The sequence below is a fragment of the Nomascus leucogenys genome, chromosome X (assembly GCF_006542625.1).
Source record: "Nomascus leucogenys isolate Asia chromosome X, Asia_NLE_v1, whole genome shotgun sequence".
In the NCBI taxonomy this organism is placed as follows: domain Eukaryota; kingdom Metazoa; phylum Chordata; class Mammalia; order Primates; family Hylobatidae; genus Nomascus; species Nomascus leucogenys.
This window is the reverse complement of record NC_044406.1, coordinates 4,577,479-4,599,900: the sequence shown is the minus strand read 5'-3', so window position 1 is coordinate 4,599,900 and position 22,422 is coordinate 4,577,479. Positions and strand designations below refer to the sequence as shown.

At 40.0% G+C, this 22,422-nt stretch overlaps 1 protein-coding gene across 3 annotated transcripts in view; it reads left to right on the top strand.

Annotated features, from left to right (window-relative positions):
* The window catches only part of NLGN4X (neuroligin 4 X-linked), a 340,913-nt gene that overhangs the window by 111,060 nt on the left and 207,431 nt on the right, over nt 1-22,422 (top strand). The gene's annotated exons all lie outside the window — the stretch shown is intronic.

Sequence of the window (22,422 nt, the reverse complement as noted above, 5' to 3'; positions counted from 1 at the left end):
AGTAGGTTAATTAATTAATCTACATTTGGAGCTATTTTTTGGAGTGTTAGTCATCATAATAAATATGGTGGCACTGTCAATAGTAATATAAATATAATGGTACCTTAATTCCATAATACAAAGATCACATCTTCATGACTGATGGACCATTTCAAACCCATAGGTGTATTTGCTTGCTCTGTAAAGTATACAAAAGAATTCTGGACATCTTTAAAAGTTGTAAATTTTTACATGAAAATTTACATTTACGCCATCTTTTGAACATTGAAAAGATTTGGGAACATGGGGCCTATATGTGACTGTGGATGAGGTGTGGCTGTTCCCTTCAGACACAGCACTCACTTTGCCATAGTCACACTCCCCACCGCTGCCTATTGTGTCTTTAACCCCCAGGCTATTGTCTGTTTCTTTTCCAACATTATTACCCAGTCATAGATGGTCAACCTTATGATCATTGTTACTTTTTTTCCCCCAAAATCCTTCTAGTATTTATGATTTTTTCATGTGGTTATTTTGAGCTTTTTGCATTAAGAATTCAGGATCACATACCCAAATGTTTAGTATTTACCAGTTTGTATTATTGAGCACTTCAGAAATTTATTTCTGTTGCTGTTATCAACTCATAAAATATCTGTTTAATTATCCAACTAAAGACTAGATAGGATAGTGATTCCTATTTTTTCCAAGCTCATTATCTGTGAACTCCTTGATTGCTCAACATAGGCATTCAATCATTCATTCAACAAATACTCATTGAGGACCTACTATGATCTGGGCACTTTTCTAGGTGCTGATAATTGTAGTGAAATAATAGATCACAGTGGACAATGTTTCTTTATGGAATTTAAGTGAATAAGGAAGTTATTTTGGAGTATTTCGGATCGTGATTCCTGCTGTGAAGAAAAATAATTCAGAATAAAGTACATAAGGAATAATAGGAATGGACCCACCCAATTATTATTTTAATTGCTGTGGTCATACTGATATCTGAAGCAAGTAAGAGAAGAGTTTCCTATGAAGATGGAATAGCATGTGCAAAGACCCTGGAGTTGTAGAATCCTTGATGCGTCCAAGGAATATGGAGAAGACCAGTTGGGCTAGAGTTGACAAAATGAGGGTGAAGTGGGGGAATGAGAATAGAGAGGTGCTGGACATTAGGCCGTTGAGAGGGCTCTAGCTTTTCAGTGATGAATATTGGAACCCACAATGTAATTTTGAGCATGAAAATGAGAGCCTTGATTTACATTTTTATCAGATCACCCTGAGTTCTGGTTGGAGAATGAGCTCTAAGGATCTGTGGGTATATTTAGGGAGATACTTAGGTGGCCTTTGCAATAATACACTCAAGGGAGGATGCTGGCTTCACCAGAGAGCTGATAGATGAGGCATGGCCAGATTCTGGGAATATTTTAAAGGAAGATCCAACAAATCGATTATTCCTAGAATGCAGAATGAATGAGAAAGAGACAACTTATGGCCGACCCCAATTCCTTTGGCCGCAGTAACTGGAAGAATGGTGTTGCCATGTGCTGACAACAGGGAGATTGTGAGAGGAGCACTTTAGGGTGAGGGAATTAGGAGACCGCTTTTGTTTAAGTTAAGAACAACCAAGGAGAGATAGATGTCTTAGAGACAGGTACAGTAGTGTGGACATGAAGAGAGAGGTCTACGCTGGAGATACAAGGTCAGGAGACATGAGCATGTAGATGATATTTACAGTTGTGAGACTGAATCGCATTTCCAACACAATGAATGTAGATAGAGAGGAGAAGTAAGTGTACTAGAAGAAAAGGATGAAGAGGAGGAGGGAGAGAAGACAGGAAGAGGAAAGAAGCAGCATGCACGTGTTCACTTGTATGAGAAAGAGAGGAGAGAGGGAGAGAGTGGAAGATATAGATAGAAGGAGAGAGAGAGAGAGAGACTGGGGGTAGAATTACATCCACCCAAAACCCAAATTTTAATGACTTACGATATGAAAGCTTCATTTGTTTTTCTCTTATGTTGCACCTCACTGATGGACTATCATCAGCCCCACTTCTCTTCCAAGTCTTTATTCCAGAATCCAGGCTGGAGGCCATGCCTGAACTGAGGAAATGGTTTTCATGTACAACAGTTCTTTAAGCTTCTGCTCAGATGTGGCATTGCACATCCACTCATATGCGATTGTCCAAAGCATTTTTCTATTCTCTGGGAGGTACTTCAAGGGGCACAACAGTGGCTGGGGATTGAGGGGGCTGTGAATAGACTTTCAGGAAAAAGGATCAACTGTGCTAAATGCTGCTCATGAGTGCAGTAACACAAGGATGAGTAACTTGAGTAGCTTGTAGAGAAGTATAGGCCATTTGTTTCATGGCCAGGAACAAGGCAGGACCAGGAATCCTGGTTGAGATGCTGCAGGTTGGGCTAGTTGGAGGTCGGGGGAAGTTTTTCTCTCACTGCTGGGACTTACTCAGGTTAACAGATGGGACGTTGTGGAGGAGCTGGAGACGGAGGAGAAGGTGTGGAAGAGTTATCTAGGAGATGGATTGAGAGTGTTTGATGTGAGAGGCAGTAGAGCATGCATTGAACCTAGGCTGTATGGTTGGAGGGTTTTTTTCCAGCCACGTCCTGTCTGCTTAGGTTCAGAGGAGGTAGGAGGTAGATTGAACCAGCCACAGGTGATGCTCCATGAGTAAAGAAGGGTTGAGAGCCAGGAATTGAGGAGTCCAAGGCATTAACTGAAAAGATGGTTCATGGAATTTAACAAAGAAGAGGACAATTATGAGGAGAGGAGGCAGTCAAGGGAGAGAGAAAGTAGGGTTGGGATACAGGGAATGAAAGTGAGCTCCTTAAGATGAATGGCTAATCCCACAAAACTGGCTAATTCCCATAAGGTGAACGGCTAATCCCATTAGTGCATTGTTGACATGAAAATGTCCTCACCAAATAATGAAGAAAAATTTGATTTTGTTACATGGAAAAAGCAAGACCAAAAAAAATCAACCAAAATCATGTCTACTACCTGGCAGTCCATTAGAACACACTAAACACACACATAAAGAGAAAAATGAAGTATGTTAATTGTGAAACTTGTATCTCCAAAAACTGAAAAGCCTCTTGGCACTTAAAAAGTTTCGGCCAGGCATGATGTCTCACGCCTGTAATCCCAGCACTTTGGGAGGCTGAGATGGGCGGATCACTTGAGGTCAGGAGTTCGAGACCAGCCAGGCCAACATGATGAAACCCTGTCTCTAGTGAAAATACAAAAATTAGCCAGGCATGGTGGCGCATGCCTATAGTTCCAGCTACTCGGGAGGCTGAGGCAGAAGAATCACTTGAACCTGGGAGGCGGGGGCTGCAGTGAACTGAAATTGTGCCACTGTACTCTAGCCTGGGTGACAGAGCGAGACGCCGTCTCAAAAAAAAAAAGGATTCAATACCTACTTGTTGAATGAAAGTGGATGTGTGAATTCAAAGTTTCCGCTCTTTCACAGTGTTTTTTTTTTTTTTTTTTTTTTTTGAGACAGAGTCTTGCTGTGTCACCCAGGCTGGAGTGCAGTGGCACAATCTCGGCTCACTGCAAACTCTGTCTCCCGGGTTCACACCATTCTCCTGCCTTAGCCTCCTGAGTAGCTCAGACTACAGGCGCCCACCACCACGCCTGGCTAATTTTTTGTATTTTTAGTAGAGACGGGGTTTCACTGTGTTAGCCAGGATGGTCTCGATCTCCTGACCTCGTGATCCGCCCACCTCGGCCTCCCAAAGTGCTGGGATTACAGACATGAGCCACCGCGCCCAGCCTCATTCAGGTTCTTTATTACATTTGTAAAGGTAACTCTAACTCTGTGAGAGCACTTTCTCGCTCACCTCTTAATTCTTGAGCAAATAGAGAAGTTGTGCATGATGAAGCTGGAGAATTGGGTAGTATCTTCCTATTAAGCTTACAGGAAAGCACTGGGCATTTGGAACAGGTGTTGCATCTTGAGAGCCACAGAGTCAGGTGTGCACGTTAAAACGATGCTTCTAATTGTTGCATGGAGACAGAGAAGACAATCACAAAGATCCTGCCTTGACCTCCTTACCTCTCCGGTTCTAAAAACATTTCTCCCACTACAGAAAGTATCCATCTGTGTGTTTTTGCCTCCACGTGGTCCTATTCCTGAAATGCTCCTTCCAAGTCTGTACTTTTCAAAGAGCTACTATTTCTGAATCTTTTGCAGTTGCTTCAGCAAGAATCAATTCTGGCTTCCTCAGTTCTACCATGCCAACTTCACCTTCTCATCCCTCAGTGGGATGCTAGGGCTTGGGTTAATTCGTCTCTCTCCTTCAAGGCGACATGAAGCCCCTGAGAACAGGGGCATATTTTTGCCCAGCCATTACCTACAATGATACAGGAGTCCTGTAATATTCGTTAGAGAAATGTGTCCACTGAACATGAATTTCCTATCCCGTTCCTTATAGAAGGGATGCATGAGTTATCCTATATTCCTAAGGCACAGCATGACTTTGTTCTGTTATGTGCCACCGTGATCCTGTAAAATTTGTTTTGTTTCCAGTCCCTAAGAATAAATGTCTCTTAAATTATTGTAGTCATTCACTCTACATTTTTATGAATTATTACTGGCCCACCTACAACCATATTTCCTCCGAAATTCATCCATCCTCCTGGAATTACCTGATTCTGAATTATTAAGTGGTTCTCTTGGCCATTTGCTCAAAAAAAGAGCACACTTATTCCAACACACAGGCATTGTTTCTAAATTATTACTGTTTTTTCTTCCTAGAAACCATTTAGAGATGAAGATCCACTTTAGAACATGAACCCATTTAGTTTAGACTATAACAATTGAAGATATGGTAACTACTGTTTATTTCTGTTAGGGATTTTTTTTGTAGATTTCACAAAAGACAGAACCTGCTGTGTGACAGCTTATCTGCAGGACACCGATGGTTTGTAGGATGATGGTGAGGCTTTGTGAGAAGGCAGAAATGTGGAAGGCTGGCAAGATTGTTTACTGAGCTTCCCCTAAGGATGGAATAATTCACCAATCCCACAACTCCTCCACCCTCAGTCACTACCAATAGCTGTGCCTCAGTGTTTTCTTTTTAATGATTGTATGTATTAAGAAAAAAAATCCTCATATGTAGTGTTTAGTTTATCTGATTTTCGTTACTAAAATAATAAAGGAGAAAAGTAAATAATTCATATAAAAGTAAACTTCCTTATTCCAAGCAGGTGTATGTGTGCGTGTTTGTGTGTTTGTGTGTATATGTGTGTGTTTGCCACTTTGATGGAAAGAGGCTGACTTTGCAGAGACTATTTTTTGTTAAGAACTTTCCATTAGATTAGAGCTTTAAGTTATAACACTGATTGCATAGGCCAGGGAAAATGGTAGGATGTGGCTTAAAAGGCAATCTCACAAGAAGTATGACTTTTGTCTTACATTGTAAACAACAGCCCAACCTTGGAATTTGTCCCAATAAATTCCATAAGTATAAAATAAACTAAATAAATAAAGTGACTAATATCCTACTAAGTCTTTTCCTTCACACATGCTTTTTTGCCTAAACCCATTTAAAGTCTCTCAGGATTTAAATCTATGATTCTTTCATGGAGTAGAAGAAACCCAGAGAATATAGAAATTTAGAAAAACTTTAAGACTTATTGGTTTAACAGAAATAGGCCGGGTGCGGTGGCTCATGCCTCTAATCCCAGCACTTTGGGAGGCTGAACTGGGCGGATCACTTGAGGTAGGAGTTCAATACCAGCTTGGCCAACATGGTGAAACCCCCTCTCTACTAAAAATACAAAAATTAGCCAGGCATAGTGGTGCACACCTGTAGTTACAGCTACTTGGGAAGCTGAGGCAAGAGAATCACTTGAACCCAGGAGACAGAGGCTGTAGTGAGCTGAGATTGCGCCACTGCACTTCCGCCTGGGTGACAGAGCAAGACTCCATTTCAAAAACAACAGCAACAAACAAAACAAAACAAAAAACCCAGAAGTAGATCTAATTCTGCAGACTGCAATCACTCAGATATGGATGGATAAGTGAATCCTTAAGTCCATCTGCTATTTGTGTATCGTGCATTTTTTTTTTTTTGAAACAAGCACATTCCCACCTGGATTGAATGTTAATATTCACTCAAAGCCAGGACATTGCAACGAGCCCTTAGGATGTTATAATTCTGGGCCATTTTTATAGTTCAGGATTTCAGATTTATTGCAATGTTGTAAATTTTTAGTTTCCTGTCTTTCTGTAATGTCTAGTAAGTTCCAAAACTTAAAGAACTATAGGTTTTCTTGATAAATACCTGTGTCACTACTTTTTATTTTTAGATTTTTCTTTCTTACTACATGATCTGAGTTAAAAATTAAATATGTATGAATTATTGTTTTGAAAAATATTACCTATAATAGTTTTTTAAAAGAAACTTTAATTTTAGATTTGTGCTAAATTGGCAAAGATTGTGTAGAGAGTTTTCCTTATACCCCACCCTCAAATTCCACTACTATAAACACCTTACATCATTATTGTACATTTGACACTATTAATGAGCCAGTATGTGTACAATTTTTTACTAAAGCCCACCCATTCTTCAGATTTCCTTGGTATTTTCCTTCTGTCTTTTTTCTTTCCTCAAATCCTGTCCAGGATCCCACATTACATTTAGCCGTCACGTCTCCTTGAACTCTTCTTGACTGTGACAATTTTTTGTCTTTTGTCTTTCATGACCTGAACAGTTTTGAGGTGGGCTGGTCACAGGATTGGTACCTTTGTTTGGTTTGTCTGATGTTTTTCTCATGGTTATACTGGGGGGCTATGGATTGTGCAGAGGAAGACCAGAGGTGAAGTGCCACTTTCATTACGTTGTATCAAGGGCACATACTAGCACCATGACATTGCAGTTGATACTAACCTTGATCCCATGGATGAGGTGATGTTGGCCAGCTATCTCCAGTATCAAATTCTTCCTCCTGCACACACACTTTCTATACTGTACCCTGTGGAAAGAGGTCACTATGTGCAGCCTACAATTAAGAAAGCAGGAGGCCAGGTGTGGTGGCTCACGCCTGTAATCCCAGCTACTCCAGAGGCTGAGGCGGGAGAATCACTTGAACCCTGGAGAAGGAAGTTGCAGTGAGCCGAGATTGCGCCATTGCACTCCAGCCTGGGTGATAGAGCGAGACTCCGTCTGAAAAAAACAAAAATAAATTAAAAGAAAAGAGAAAAGGAAAGCGGGGACTATGATCCCCTCCTTGAAGGCAGAGTATCTACAGAAATTATTTGAAGTTATTTTGCATGAGAGATGTGCCTATTCTCGCCTACTCATTTATTTATTCCCTCATTTGCATATATCAGTGTGGACTCATGGATGTTTATTTTATACTTTGGGTTGTAATCTAATGTGATGTTGTTTATCTGCATAGATTTTGTGTTTAAGTAACTTTTTTTCAAATTCCTGAGGGATAGCTTTTTAAAAAGTCCCTGTTTTTACTTTAGATCCAAAGATTACGTCTGCAGGTGTGTTACAAGGATATCTTGTGTGATGCTGAGGTTCGGGCTTCCATTGATCCCGTCACTAGGTTATTCTGTGCCCAGATAATGAGCACAGGAAGTTTTTCAGTTCTTGTCCCCCCTCTGCAACAGATTGTAGGAAATAATCTGAGACTGATCATTTTTAATTTTCAAGCACTGAACATGCAGTTATTTTATCTAGAAGGTAGACCAGCAAAACAAAATTATATTTGACCTTTTAGCATATAAGTATTTTCTAGTTAACTTTGACATACAAGAAGCCAGGTTATGAATGTATTTATTCATGACTCTAGCTTGTTTGGTTAAAATTATTCTCCTGCCAACCAAATGCTTTTTTGCTACCCTGAATATTTAAAAAAGTTTTACAGTATTTAATCTTTAAGAGCTATAAACATATGTTTTAATATTCCAAGGTAAGATATAGGGATATTTTGTAGTCTGTTGAGGCTGCTATAACAAAATACCTTAGACTGGGTAATTTATAAACAATAGACATTTATTGTTATTATTATCATTAAGACAGGACCTCTCTCTGTTGCTCAGGCTGGAGTGCAGTGGCTTGATCATGGTTCGCTGCAGCCTTGACTTCCTGGGCTCAATTGATCCTCCCACCTCAGCCTCCTGCGTAGCTGGCACCATACGTGTGTGCCACTATCCCTGGCTAATTTTTATTTTTTAATTTTTAGTAGAGATGAGGACTCACTTTGTTGACCAGGGTGGTTTTGAAGTCCTGGCCTTAAACATTTCTCCTGCCTTGACCTCCCAAAGTGTTGGGATTATAGGTATGAGCCACTTTGCCCAGCTAACAATAGGTATTTATTTCTCATGGTCCTGGGAAGTCCAGAATCAAGGTGCTAGCAGATTCAGTGTCTAGTGAGGGCCCATTCCCCCAAATGGCATCTTCTTGATTTATCCTCACATGGTGAAAGGGACAAGGTGGAAGGGCCTGCAGCTTCTTTTGTAAGGACACTAATCCCATTCATAAGGGTAGAGTTATCATGTTGTGTATTGGATTTCAGCATATGAATTTTGGGAGGACACTACCATTCAGACTATATAGCAAGATACATTAGGTTTGGGGTGTTCTGGACTTGAGTGAATCTATGTAAGCCGTTTCACATATTTTTACTTTCACTGGAATAAAAAACTAAATAAGGAAACCAATGCTATCCTATATCTTAAAATGAGAATGGTTTGTAACAGCTCATTGCCTTGCATCATGGTCATTTAGGGTTAGGGTTAGGGTTAGCTTTGCTTTGCTGGGCAGAGTAGGTATTTCCGCCTCGAACCACCTCTAAGGGCTTCAGCTTTCAGTAACGCACCTATCACTTCTAATGCAAAACCTTGAGTCCTCTGTGTGCAGATTCAGGAACAGGTGACTTTAAGTTTGAGGTCTAAGAATTTTCTTATTATTGACTTCCATTTCAATTTCTAGTTCCTCCAAAGTCCTTCACAATGATGACCGAGAGGAGACACTCAAAAATTTGTTAGCCAGGGTCCCAAAGTACATAGAAGCTGTTTCTCTTGGGTGGATATTACAAGTGCCTCTACAGGCAACTGCATTTCTTTCTATCTTTCCAGGATTTTTGCTTATTGTCCAGGTATGCTCCTCCTAGTGAGAGGGACACTTCTGATTTTTCCCGCCTCCATAGAACAAGGGCTTTGGAGAAGAAATGCTCTACAGCCCCTTCGTTCCATTAATAATTTATAATTAAATGCATTTCCAGGATGAAGGATGCCTAGGAATAGAGAAGCATATTAGAAGAACCAACCTGCTGCGTATCTGCTTACAGGGTTTGAGCCCAGTCAAGGAGGGATGCACAGAAACTCAGGATTCTGACAGCTCAGCCCCCTTGCAATTGGGAGGGTCGCCAGATTTCTTTCTTGCAAGGGGTAATTACTGTCTTTGAGTGGGAGCCTCTTGTGGATAGGGAGTGAGGGCAGAGAGGGAACAGCAGAGCCCTGGGAAGTTCTTTTCACTGGACTCTGAGCGTCTAGACAGCAGCCTGCCCCCACTCCCTAGATTGGCTTTGTACCTGTAAGCAAAGTTTCTGACTGTGCCATACATCTCTGGAATACATTTAGTTGCTAATGGAGATATTACTATAATTCCACAAAGGCTTTTAGTCTCTTCCTTGGGGCTCTGCCCTTCTGTGTGGCTTGGCAGAAGAGAAAGGAGAGAAAGATTATACATGGCAGCCTTGCTTTGGAGGGAGTGAAACCTGTGATTTTCCTTTTCTGTGTCAGGAAAGTGTTTTTCTGCTGCTTGACTAGCCACCTCCCAGTCACATTAACCAGTCAGGTGATGCTGACATTTGTACCCCCTAATCTGGCTTATTTCTGAAACCCTCCCTTTGAGGCCTAACTGCTATAATTAGGAGACTGGGTGCCAGCAGGTTTGGAAAAAGGTTTGCAATCTCAAAATAAAGTAGTGATTTTGAAAGAGAAATGTACAGTAGAGTTAGCTATGGGGTTTTCACATTCTGCATTTATGTTTGTTTGTTTCTGTTATTTTTTCACTCAGACTGCTCACAGATGCAGTGAGCACACCCAAATGCATGTGATCAATGCATGTCTGACTTCTGCAGCTATGGAAGGACTGGGTTTGTAAGATCACTGCTGTAGACCCTTGTTGTTTTACCGTTTTGGATTGCTGGATCAGAAAGTGAGAGATTGCGGAAGTTTTCTTAAAAGAACAAGTCAGTGAATCAATTCATTAATTCTTTTGTTCATTAGGATTAGTTAATATACTGCTACAGTAAAACCTTTTGTTATTGTCTGTAATAATAAAAGTTGGATTATGGCATGGCTAACTCCAGTCTCCATACAATCTCCTCATAGTTTTGACCTCATTCTAATACAACCCTGTATTTCATGTGATTGAATGTTTTGCACCATATTTATAATATTACATCCAGGTATTACTTGGTTTCTGAAGGTTTATAAAATTGTAAATGCAGTATATAGGGTATTAGAGATTTTGTTGTTTTATTTTTTTAGAGACTGGGTCTTGCTCTATTAACCCAGGCTGGAGTGCAGTGGTGCAATCATAGCTCACTGTAACCTTGAACTTCTGGGCTCAAACGACCCTCCACCCTCAGCCTCTGGAGTAGCTTGTATTATAGTTGCATGCCACCATATCCGGCTAATTTTTTATTTTGAGTTTTGTAGAGATAGCATCTCAGTATATGGCCCAGATTGGTCTCAAAATCCTAGCCTCAAGCAATCTTCCTGCATTGGCCTTCCAAAGTGCTGGGATTACAGGTGTGAGCCACTGTGCTTGGCCATTACCTAGAGTTTTTGTTAGAGATAATTAAATAAGAATGAGATTAAAATGAGGTTAGTCTCATGCTGCTTAAAACAGTGATATGCTTAGGAGCAGCTGCAGGAACATCTGATCCAGTCTTGGAGGCAGCCTGGAGGGCTTTCCAGGGAAAGCACAATTTAGCCCAAAACCCGAGAGATGAGCAGGGATTGACCAACTAAAGAGCAGACCTACACACCAAATTCTGCCATCAGTTCCTTGCATGGCATGGAAAATTGATTTCTACAAGTACGCATTATTTTTCTTCCTTTTTTTTTTTTGAAACAGGTTCTTGCTTTGTCACCCAGGCTGGAGTGCAGTAGAGCGATTTTGGCTCACTGCAGCCTCGACCTCCTGGGCTCAAGTGATCCTCCCACCTGAGCCTCCCTAGTAGAGTGGCTGGTACTATATATGCACACCACCATGCCCAGCCAATGTTTTTTTTTTTTTTTGGTAGAAACAGGGTTTTGCCATGTTGGCCAGGCTGCTCTTGAACTCCTGAGCTCAAGTGATCAGTCCACCTCGGCCTCCTAAAGTACTGGGATTACAGGCATGAGCCACCATTTTTATTTGGTATGTGTGCATTCATAGTTATTCTACAAAAAATAATATTTAATAATAATTCACAATATCCTGCAAATTCCAAAATAAAGTAAGCTTAAGTTCTGTTGGAAAATGAATTTCTGTGAGAAGGCTTTGGTGCTTTGACTTGAAGCTGACATCAACATTAGTGTTGGGTATTTGGCTACACACCTGTCACATTCAAAAGCCAATTCATTTTGAGTCTTTATTTTGTTGGCAGTAAGGGCTGCACATTTCGATCCACTGTGTATTTTCCTAGCCCAGATTCCACTCAAAGCAGAGGTTTAGAGAAAACCCTTGTTTATTGCAAATATTATGCCAAAAATAGGGATGAGGAACCAGCACCGTGTTGTGGGAAGGAATGAGAAATAATCACTATTTACAATAGCTGAGTTGTGGAATCAACCTGAGTGTCCATCAACAGTGCACTGGATAAAGAAAATGTAGTACATCTACAGCACAGAATACTAGGCAGCCGTAAAATAGAATGGAATCACGTCCTTTGCAGCAACATGAATGTGGCTGGAGGCCATTATCCTAGGTGAAATGACTCAAAAACATAAAATGAAATATTGCATGTTCTCACTTATAACTGGGAGCTAAACAATGGGTACACATGGATATAAAGATGGAAACAATCAACATTGGGGACTCAAACAGGGGAAAGGATGGGAGGGGGTGAGGGTTGAAAAATTAACCTATGGGTACAATGTTCACTCTTTGTGTGATTGGTACCCTAGAAGTCCATATGTCACCAGTGTGCAATATACCCATGTAAGAAACCTGCACATGCACCCTTGAATCCAAATTAAAATTTAAAAACAAACAAAAACACAAAAAAATGTGTTGGCCACAGAGGAGTGACTGCTGCTTGACCCAGTGAGGTTGTCTGAAAACCCTTATGATATGTGTCTCCAGACCGCCTTTACCCAGTGAAAATGGAGGACCCATATTCACACCATCTTTCACTTCTTATTAGTTTACTGGGGTAACCTCTCCAGGCTGCTTGGGGAGTGCTAAGTAGGTTTTAGTGTGCATCCACTGTGAGGCATCAGAGAAACTTCAGGAAATCAAGAAAAAGGCAAGTTTGCAGGTATGAAGTGAGGCTGCACCTGCGTGAAGCTGGTTGAAGTCTGGGCAGAGCAGATTACCACAAGAGTGGCTGGAATAAGCCATGTGGCCAGATGGCATCCAGTGCAACCATCAAGTGAAACAGAGCTCTTCCAGCTATGGTAGAACTAGGGTCAAAGTATGTGAAAGTGTTCCAAGATTCTTCGCATTGAATTCAAGCTCATCATTTACTTGTCCACAAATCAATGAGACCATGTCTATATTGGTAAAGAAAGAATAAAGCATAAATTCATATTTCAATTTTTAGGTTATCTGAATAAATGAATTTCAAGAGTGCTTAAGGTTTTTCCTAGATGTTTGCAGGTTTTTGCCTGGAAAGGCACAGGCAGTTCTTTGTCCTATCATTCTAGTCTTCCACTTGTAGGGATTCCCTGGAAAGTTGACATAACCGCTGATTCCTAGTTCTGTTTTGTGGGAAGTATCAAGATTAAGAGACACTCTGGGCGACCAGAATGTCTTTCAGTAGATGAATGGGTAAATAAACTGGTGTATTCAGACAATGGAATATTATTCCATGCTCTAAAGAAATGAGCTATTAAGCCATGAAAAGACATGGAGGAAAATTAAATGCATATTACTAAGTGAAAGAAGCTGATGGGAAAAGGCTACATAGAGTATGATTCCAACTATAGGACATTCTGGAAAAAGCAGAACTAGGGGGACAATAAAAAATCCATCATTGTCAGAGTTTCGGTTGGGGATGGGGAAAGAAAAGATAAATAGGTGGATCGTAGAGGATTTTTATGGCAGGGAAGATATTCTGTGTTATACTATAATGGTGGATGCAAGGAGGTCCTTTTTGTCTAATTAACTGTTCACATTCATCATAATTGATTCCATGCAGTGTGCATGGATTTCCAGGGTCCAAATGTTAACCAACTTCAATGAACTTAAAACACTCTGTAAATGGGGTGCTCTTTAGTGTTTGTTTTGTGTACTGTTCTAGGACTGGTTAATAGAAATCAGAGGACTTACAGATCCAGAGTCCCTTATCTGCAATGTGAAAGTCAAAAACAGTTCAAAACATTACGGTGATATCAAAACTCATTTGGGGGCAAAACCTGATCTGACAGATGACTATTTGTGGTCTTTCTTTTCCACCTCAGGGTGGACATTTAGATATTTTCATGCAGGAATATTAATGAGTTTGATTTGGGAATGATGTTCCATATTCCTCTGAGGGTGCTGCATAAAACAGATATAAAAAAATTTAAAAGTTCTGAGTCCCCTTCCTCTTGTCCACAAAAGCATATTCATTCCCAAGGGTTTCAGAACCCCACTGGTGGATCTGTGATATCAAAAGTCTCATTGATCATGTTGGTGGTCAGTGGAAAATACTTGTGTGGAGAGAGAGATGTGTTAGTCTGGACCTCATGCAGTGACAGCAGAAATAATTTTATGATTTCCAAAGAACAACAGACAATCTAGCCACCTCCCTTACCTTTAAAGACTGAAATCTTTGTTGTGTTTATGGATGATTATGCAAACCAAGAAAAGTGGCTTCCATCAAAATAATGTCATTTCTTTTTGGAGAAAAGAGCCTGGGACTGTTTTGTTATGTGTGCAGTTTGCCAGCTAAACTCCTGGCTTAATGATTGGGATGGGTTTCCAAGGGCTGGTTCTGAGACTCAGTGGCAGTTAGAGTAAGGTGGTAATTTGCCCATTAACACTAATTAGAAATGAAATAAGTTACTTAAGAAAACATGCTAGACAATAGTCTCTAAGTACTGAAAAGTAAATGAATGCACCTACGTTTGTTCACGTAAAATTTCTTAGTATATTTTAAATTTGCTAATCTAATGTACTTTTTTTTTTTTGCTTGTGGTTTAACTTTGTTAAATTACGTCAAGTAAAACATTTTATTCCGTATTCTAAATTACATAAATGTGTCACACACAATGTCATGAATCAAGTTTGTCTAAAGAGGAGATAGAGAGGCCAAGGCAGGTGGATCATTTGAGGTTGGGAGTTCGAGACCAGCCTGGCCAACATGGTGAAGCCCCATCTCTACTAAAAATACAAAAGTTAGTGGGGCGTGGTGGTGCACACCTGTAATCCCAGCTACTCAGGAGGCTGAGGCAGGAGAATGGCTTGTCCCTGAAAGGTGGAAGTTGCAGTGAGTCAAAATCATGTCACTGCATTCCAGCCTGGGAGACAGAGTGAGACTCCATCTCAAAAAAAAAGAAAAAAAAGGAGATAATAACTTTCACGTTTGTAAAATAATGTTGATTAAATGGTCTAAAGTGATTTTATCTTGCTAATCCAGTTACTGTCCCAGTATCTGAATTATGATAACAGTTTACGCAGCATAGTTGTCTAACAGTTGTGGTTCCTTCTCTACTCCTGTTAAATTCAGGCTACTAGATCTGTTTGGTTCAACTTGGATTAGGGTGTGAGGTTCTTTTTTCCTACTTCTAACCCTATATACATTGTCCCTGCTCCTGACCTTCCATGCAGGAGGCTTGCAGGTATCTCCTTAATCTGTCTGTCATCTGTTTCTCTCTCCCATCTCAGGGACTCCTGATCTTTCCAGACTGCCCATCCTCTCCTGTCCCTTTGACTCTTTCTTTTTTATTCACTTTCTGTAACTCCAGTCTGATCATCTAAACAGTCTGAGGGGAAGACGAGGTACTGAAGGCACTCCTGTAAGAATATATCTCAGGTTCCTAGGTCCAAATTTTCATTGCATCTTGGTTTCTATTTCAGTCTGAGCAGAGAAAGAGAGAGAGCAAAAAAGATCTTCAGGATAAAAGTGAGAGAGAGAGAAGATGGAGAAATAAATATAAATGAACAACTGATAAATGCATTGAGCTATAACTCTGCCAAATGAACACAGAAACTCATGTGCAGTTAGATATTATCTACCTGAGAATGTAGTTGATAACATATTTCATCATAAATAATATCTTCTAAAGCCCTTACTTGGGAAGATTACAAAGCAAGCCAAGTCTTATGCAGTATGTCCTTCCGTTCTCTTGACAAACATAAGTTTCTATTTCTGTATTGCTAGAAATTTTTAGTCACATGCAATTCCAACAATGCTTTAAGCTGGTTATTACTAAGTAGAAGATAAATGTTTGACGATAGAAGAATTTGCGGTGGAGGTGAAATTTAGGATAAATATTAGCAACTTTGAAAAGTAAGATGTAGATCTATGCAGTACCAGAAAACATTTAACAGATTCAAAAGTTAGTTTATGTGTACCTATATGTGCACACACATGCACACACACTGCATGCACACCTATGCAAATCACACACACATGCCTCACGCACAAGTGCAACACTCAGGTGCACACAATTGCACATACATATTCTATTACTATTCTTTGCAATGCTTTGAATGCTCATCATGTACCACAAAATTATGGTCTAATTCATAATATATAAGGTGCATATACTTTAGAGATACTGTGTATTTCCTTTCAACATCGAACTAGTGACAATGTTTTAAAATAAAATTTGATAACATTCTGAAATAAAATACTAATGTATTAAGTACCAATGCCTTGACATCAGGTTTCATAGGTGTTGAACTGTAGCGAGGAAAACAGCTATCAGGTGTCCTACTGTAACTCTATGCAGCAGGAAAGCTGTATGTAATGATGGTAGAATATCCAAATGATGGTGTCCACATCTGCACAGGTACGATTTGAGATTCACTGACTTATTTAGGAGGGTTCAGTAAAATTTCACAGATGTTGTTATGTAGTAACATTTGGCTCATTCATATTCTGCACTCCTAGACATTGCAGAAAGACATGCAACCATGATTTCCATCTCATCCCTTTCACCCTATTTTGAAGCATTTAGTTATGTCTACTAGTTACCCTAAGTTGTATTTTTTACCCTCTAAAAAGGAACAAGAGAAGTTAGAATCTATCCCAGCTTTCCTTCCAGAAAATGGAGGGGAGGAACAATTGGAATGGAGAGGAGCTCCAGGGAGAAAAAGACAAAAGGCACATGAGTGAGTTTGTCTAGGCTGGGAGAGTGGGCGATCACATTAGATTTGTGAACTAATTTTGTTCTCCTTCTGTTTCCACTGATAAGCACTTTATGTGTGCCACCAGTGTAAGTAAATATTAAACCTCATCTCAATTAGTATCTACTCTTTTCCAAATATATGCTTATGCCAGAAAATGAGCAGTAGAAAGCAACCACAGGATACCACCTGCACACCCACGGGCTGAGCATTGCGTACTTTCAAGGAGTGCTCTTGTGTTTTCAAACTTAGTAATTTCCCAAAACAGAGAATTCACAGCTTCTCTAATCACCTTCCTCAGAACCCTGAATCTTGTTAATTGAGTGATTTTTCTGATGATCATGTACTCACACAATTGACTAAATGTCTCACTATGCCTTCCTGATGAGTAGTGTCTCTACATGTGAAGTATCTATTTAATCTATCTACCTCTCTTTATCTAATCTATTGATCTCTTATCTAATCTATATCTATCATCTCTATGTATCTGTCTGTATGTAGGTATATATTTATGTATCTATATATATATCGATCGGTATCGATACCTATATGTATCTATCATCTCCATGTATCTATGTATCTATGTATGTATGTATGTGTATATCTATCAATCCTCTCTCTCTCTTTCTCTCTCTTAGTTCAGCAAATTACTTACAGGTTTTTGTTATGTAACTGAGCAAGATTTTATATACACACACATCAGAAGGCTGGAAGTTCAAGATCAAAGTGCTCACAGATTCGGTGTCTGTTGGGACCCGCTTCATGATTCATAGACAGCACCTTCTCACTGTGTCCTCACATAGTGGAAGGGGCAAGGGAGCTCTCTGGGATCCCTTTTATAAGGGCACTGATCCCATTCATGAAGCTCCACTGTCATGACCTCATTACCTCCAAAAGGCACTCACCTCCTAATACTGTCCCCTTGGGGATTAAGACTTATATATTTTTTCTTTTTAATTTCTAATTTTTGTGGGTACATGGTAGGTGTATATATTTATGGAGTACATGAGATATTTTGGTGTAGACATGCAATGCATAATAATCATATCATAGAAAATGGGGTGTCCATCTCCTCAAGCATTTATCTTTTGTGTTACAAACCATCAAATTATATTATTTTAGTTATTTTAAAATGTACAATTAGGCCAGGCACGGTGGCTCACGCCTGTAATCCCGTCACTTTGGGAGGCTGAGGCAGGCGGATCACGAGGTCAGGAGATTGAGACCAGCCTGGCTAACACAGTGAAATCCCGTCTCTACTAAAAATACAAAAAAATTAGCTGGGCATGGTGGCGGGCACCTGTAGTCCCAGCTACTCGGGAGGCTGAGGCAGGAGAATGGCGTGAACCTGGAAAGCAGAGGTTGCAGTGAGCCGAGATCACGCCACTGCACTCCAGCCTGGGTGACAGAGCGAGACTCAGTCTCAAAAAAAAAAAAAAAAGTACAATTAAATTACTATTGACTATAGTATTGACTATAGTCACCATGTTGTGCTAACAAATACTAGGTCTTATTTATTCTTTCTGACTGTAATTTTTGTACCCATTAACCACCCCACTTCCCTACATCCCACCCCTACTACCCTTTCCAGTGCCTGATAACCCTTTTTTGACTCTCTATGCACATGAGTTCAATCTTTTTGATTTTTAGCTCCCACAAATAAGTGAGAACATATGATAATAGTCTTTCTGTCCCTGGCTTATTTCACTTAACATAATGATCTCCAGTTTTATCTATGTTGTAAATGACAGGATCTGATTCTTTTTTATGGCTGAATAATACTCCATTGTGTATATGTACCACATTTTCCTTTATCCATTCACCTGTTGATGGACAGTTAGTTTGCTTCCAAATCTTGGCTATTGTGAACAAAGCTGCAACAAACATGGGGGTGTGGATATCTCTTTGATATACTGATTTCCTTCTTTGGGGGTTTGGATATAAACATACGAATTTTGAGAGGACAGAACATTCAGACATAGCATACTGTACCATCTATCTACCTATCCATCCATCTGTTTATCTGTCTCCCATTCCTGAATAATGCATGGCATATTTTGTTAATTATTTCCAATGTCATGTTGACTTTTAAAGTAAGATTACATTTCTGAGAGGCCTCACGTGGGGGCATCCTGAAAAGTACATTCTCTTTATAGTTTAAATGTTTTGGGTTTTTTTCGTTATTTTTTTCATATTTAATTATATTTCTTTCAAATGACTCCTTTGGGAGACATGATTTTCCTACCTCCTGGGACTGCCACAATTCCCCTGCCTCCTGGAATGCCATTGATCTCTAGTCTGCCTCAAGTATAAAGATGATATTCATGTTGATGACATTGAGAAGGATGAGGAGAAAGGAGTTGATCAGAGATCTGTATTCATGGCATATATGTTTATCGTATATATGTTTATCTGCTTATCGTCTTCAGAATATAAATTCCAAGACTGTGGGTCTTTGTTTTCTTCAGTACCACCTTGCAGAGTCTAGGCCCTATTCAAAGCTTAATATTTGTGAAGTGCATGCATGAATAAATGAATTATAATGTTATCACTGCCATTGGTATGGCATCTGTTTCTCTATCTGTATTGTCCTCTCTACTTTTCATTATTTGTTTAATTCCCGCTCATTGAGACAGATTGCAGAAGATTCCTTTGCCAGCTGCTCCTGGGTAGAGATAAATTTCCCTCCACGGAGCTCCCATTGGACTCTACCTGCAGCTATATATTATCTTGTATTTTCCAACACTCAGCTGCACCACATAAGACTGGATTGAGTGAAGACCCTGACTTAGCTTTGCATAAAATCAAAGTAAATACTTTCCACACATAGCCATTTGCAGACATTGTCACATTTTATACAGCAACAGATGCACTAGACTAGTGTTGGGAACAGGCCCCCCAAAATCTGGCCATAAACTGGCCCTCAAGCTGGACAAAACAAAACCTCTGCGGCACTGTGACATGTTCATGATGGCCATGACCCCCATGCTGGAAGGCTGTGGGTTTACCAGAATGAGGGCAAGGAACACCTGGCCCACCCAGGGCGGAAAACCACTTAAAAGTGTTCTTAAACCACAAACAATAGCATGAGTGATCTGTGCCTTAAGGACATGCTCCTGCTGCAGATAACTAGCCAGAGCCCATCCCTTTATTTTGGCCCATCCGTTTGTTTCCCATAAAGAATACTCTTAGTTAATCTATAATCTGTAGAAACAATGCTTATTACTGGCTTGCTGTCAATAAATATGTGGGTGAACTGTTCGAGGCTCTCAGCTCTGAAGGCTGTGAGACCCCTGATTTCCCACTCCACACCTCTATATTTCTGTCTGTGTGTCTTTAATTCCTCTAGCGCTGCTGGGTTAGGGTCTCCCGGACCGAGCTGGTCTTGGCAGGCTAGAAAGACATTTTCTACTGGCTTAACAGAGAAGAAAAACAAAGCTTAGGGAGACTGATTATGCAGGATTTAATTTGCAACAAGCAAAGTCAAGTCTATTGACTTCAATGGACATCATCACATTGTCATCTGATAATTTTTCCAGCATCTTTTGCCTCCTCTGTGTTAAATTATAAATTAATGCTGATTTATACAGTTCATTTCAGCTTCACAAATATTTAATGAGCACTTGCTCTGTACCAGGTATTATTATATAAGTAGTTCTTTATGATGTAAGAATGGATAGTAGATACTTTTTTATCCATTCAACTTTAAAAGGTTGATGCCTAGTCATAGATACCAGGAAACACTTGAGTGAATGAGGACATGTTTTCTGCTGTCAAAGAGAGAGATCAGACACCAACTAGAGTCCAAGAAAGAACAAAGTAATTTTGATCAACAAAACTTATAGAAGAAAATAAGCATTCTTTGTTGTTACATATACTTCAGAGCCATTTTAGTGCTCAAAGTTTGATGGAAATTGATACACAGGATTTGCTTCTCTGAATTGGCTATCCCAGAATATTCTATGAGCTACAATGAGACCTGACATTAACCTGTAGTTACTTGTGGTTTATTCATCTATCCATCTAAATGTTATGAGCATCTCCTATGTGCTCTTCATGGTACTAGACTTTAGACATTGAATACGGAGCAAAAAAGACATAGTTTCTTATTTAATGTGTCTTATACTCTGATGCAGCGGTTCTTCACCAGGGGTAATTTTGCCTCAGGGGACATTTGGCAATGTCTAAAGACAGTGTAGGTTGTCATGACTGAGATTTGCTGCTCATGTCTAGCGGGAAGAGGCCAGACCCCCTTCACAATAAAGAATTATCTGATCAAAAAAGTCAGCAGTGCCAAGGTTGAGCAACTCTTCTAGCAGTTGAAGAAAAATAATCATCAGATCACCCACAAGTATAATTACAAACTGAAATACATGTTAGATGCTGGTAGAACTGATTTCCAAAGTTTCTGATCTAGTCGTGAGGATACATATTGATATTGAGAACGTGCGGTTGAAGGGGCAGGAGTGAGTTATTAGGGTAAGAAGGTCTTGGTGAGCAGAGGGACTTTCATGCAAAGACTCCAGGGCTCGAAGGAGCCCAGTGCAATCAGGATCTGAAGTGACAGGTGTGGCTTGAGAACAGAGGCAATGGGGAGTTAGGCAGGAGGGGAAGCTGGAAATGCAGGCAGGGGTAGACAATAAAAGTATGCAGGCCATTTATATTATACAATTCTGTAGACTTCTTTCTTCTTTCATTCTTGATACTTTTCTATAATAACATTCAAGCATTGGATCAGCACCCTTTGTTGTCTTCTGTCATGTAGCCCAAAGGTTTACCTTGGAGACACAAAGGCAACTAAGACAATGGTTTCTGCACTAGGGAGATCATATTCTCACTCAGAAGACATTTGCAGAGTGTGATTAGTGATTCTCACATACATGTCAAATTCTTCCTAAGACCTTGTGCTTTTCTAGCTTTTATTTTTTTATTATTATTATTTTTATTTATGTATTTTATTTGAGAGAGCCTCACTCTGCCACCCACACTGGAGTGCAGTGGTGTGATCATAGCTCACTGCAGCCTCTAACTCCTGGGCTCAAGCAATCCTCTTCCCTCAGCCTCCCAAGTAGCTAGGACTACAAACATCCACAACCACACCCAGCTTATTATTTTATTTTTTGTAGAGGCAAGGCTGTCTCTACAAATTATGTTGCCCAGGCTGGTCTCAAATGCCTAGGCTCAAGCGATCCTCCGGCCTGGGTCTACCAAAGTGCTGGGATTCCAGATGTGAGCCATTGCACCCTACCCTCTAGTTTTTAATTGGCTTATTTTCTTCTCATATTTCAGTTGAGCATTATTCATTTATCGCTGTTGAGGTTTTACTTTTTTTTTTCTTCCCAAAGGTAGATTGTAGACAACTCACCTTTGTTACCAATTTGAAATGCTAGATGTTAATTCTTAATGTTGTAGCTGTAAAGGGCCATGATTTGAGGACGTGTTATTTTTTTAAGCCTGAGTGTGGATTGGTCTGAGTTGAATGCAGTTGCTGAGCCATTGAATGAGGGGGCGTCCCTGAACTAATGAGTGACATGGATGGACCTTTTCTTATAGGTGAGAGTCCATTTGTGATAAAGGCATTGTTTTAGGATACATAAGAGTCATGGTGTATATTCTTGGCAAGTGTTATGAATACATTCGATCTATTTCTTTTGAATTGTAGTGTTTCTCTACTCTCCATCTTATTAAACCAGGTGTCCCAGATTTCGGGTTCAGCACATTTGTCTCTGGGGTCACATAGAGGGACTAACTAGGTGGAGTTTAGGGTAAGGGGGTATTCAGAGTCCTGCCCTCCTGCAACCACAGCAACACCCCCAAGTCTCTCTCATTAGATTGTATTTGTTCTCCTACTTACATTCTTTGGCCTCTACTATAAACATTTTCAAAAAAGTATCCAATGAAAAC